At 42.4% G+C, this 1830-nt stretch overlaps 1 long non-coding RNA gene across 1 annotated transcript; it reads right to left on the reverse strand.

Annotated features, from left to right (window-relative positions):
* Positions 1 to 1229: 1229 nt before the first annotated feature.
* LOC126188306 (uncharacterized) lies at positions 1230 to 1614 on the reverse strand. The gene is made up of 2 exons (XR_007537849.1): positions 1478 to 1614; positions 1230 to 1270 (listed from the first exon to the last, which is right to left on the reverse strand). It is a non-coding gene; the product is annotated as an uncharacterized LOC126188306 (long non-coding RNA).
* Between the last annotated feature and the right edge of the window lie 216 nt (positions 1615 to 1830).

A 1830-nucleotide genomic window follows, 5' to 3' on the forward strand; every position in this document is an offset into this window, starting at 1 on the left:
TGAGATGGGCTAGCTGGATTCGGCTAAACCTTCACCGCGGGCGGTAATAGCCGGAGCTGACAGGAAGGTGGCTTCACAGCAGGGCATGAACTGTTGTGGGTTGGCAGGAGAGCCAACACCGGGTTACTAGAGGAAGCCGAAAGGCACGCGTTTAAGCTCACGCAGGCTGGCGTGAGGTCTGGAACAGGACAAGGAAATTAGACTTTAGTAAAAAGGATGTAGCTGGTGGAATACTTAACATTAATCCATTAATGATGAGCGTCGCTCTTGACTGTACATGACTCAGTATCAATAGTAACTGGTAATGGCGCCTTGCTAGGTCGTAGCAAATGACGTAGCTGAAGGCTATGCTAACTATCGTCTCGGCAAATGACAGCGTATTTTGTCAGTGAACCATCGCTAGCAAAGTCGGTTGTACAACTGGGGCGAGTGCTAGGAAGTCTCTCTAGACCTTCGACCATAGATAATAGTAGACTGGCCTTGCTGTGCAGAAGCTATACGTCTGGTGTGGCTCCAACATAAACCACGTGACTGTTGGCAAAACGTGGCGGGATTTCAAATCAGCGGTCTGCCATCCTATGTTTGTATCGGATTTTCCCCACATTTCTCAATTGACTGCCAAACGCTTCCAACAAAAACTACTTTCTTATTTGTGAGAAATTATGCCAGAACTACATTTGACCTGGATTTGTTCAAAGTACCATTTATAAAATCTAACAAATACATCGAACGCCACTCTGGTGGGCAGTGGGACGAAATTACTATAAACTATCAATTATAGTAAAATGTCGTTAAAATTCTTTTAAACAGTAAGAGTGGGCTCGTGTCAAAACTTTAAACATTGTATTCGCCACGTTTCGAGCTTTAGTCACTTATAAAAGAAAATGGGCTATGGGAATTATGTCAATTATAGGTGTCAAAATTGTTTACTTTAGGAACAGGTCCATTTTAGAGTATCAATTTTAGGTGCACTTCAAAGGTTCAGTTCCCACTATTTTTACAAAAGTTTAAACTATTAGTTTAAAAAAAATGATATTTTAGATGAAAGGTGAGACTTTGCAGTTTCAGAAAATAATTTTGGAGCCTAGGTTTAAAAATGACAGACACTGTAAATACAAATTATAGATATACATTGTAAATAATAACTAACCTATCAAAACACTTCTCCTCGAAGTGCTTCGAGCAAAGGCGCGTATGTGCAAACGGCTTAAAGTTTTTCCGTTTCAAGGCCTGTATCCAAAGCTGCCTTCGGTTTTCATCCTTACAGAACCTATGAGTAGGAACGAGAAACAGTTATACTTACTTCTGTAACCGAATCATCACAGATACTTTCCAAAATGTAATATGAGTCTGAGTTTACAGGCATCACTTTCAACACTTTAATTTACGTGATACTCTATTTCAAGTGTAAAAAACATATAAAAGTCACTTCAGCAGATTTCAATAAACGCATCTGCACTATCTTAGACACACTTACACGTGAAATGTAATGCCATTTCCCCGACAAAACGCTGAGTACAGCCATAAGCGCAACACGAAACAACCATGTTTTGCCAACATTCACGTGACTTCAGCCCAGAGATGTTGGAGCCACGAAAATGACGTCAGGGCCAGTCTATTATATTTATGGTCGAAGCTCTAGAGCTGCCGTGTGGCGGCGCTCGGTCTGCAATCACTGATAGTGGCGACACGCGTGTCCGACGTATACTAACGGACCGCGGCCGATTTAAAGGCTACCACCTAGCAAGTGTGGTGTCTGGCGGTGACACCACATGAACCATGTGAGCTATGTGCCTCATGCACAGCAGTCTTCGCTCGTCACCATGCGAG

This window comes from Schistocerca cancellata, chromosome 5, assembly GCF_023864275.1.
Source record: "Schistocerca cancellata isolate TAMUIC-IGC-003103 chromosome 5, iqSchCanc2.1, whole genome shotgun sequence".
Taxonomy (NCBI): Eukaryota; Metazoa; Arthropoda; class Insecta; order Orthoptera; family Acrididae; genus Schistocerca; species Schistocerca cancellata.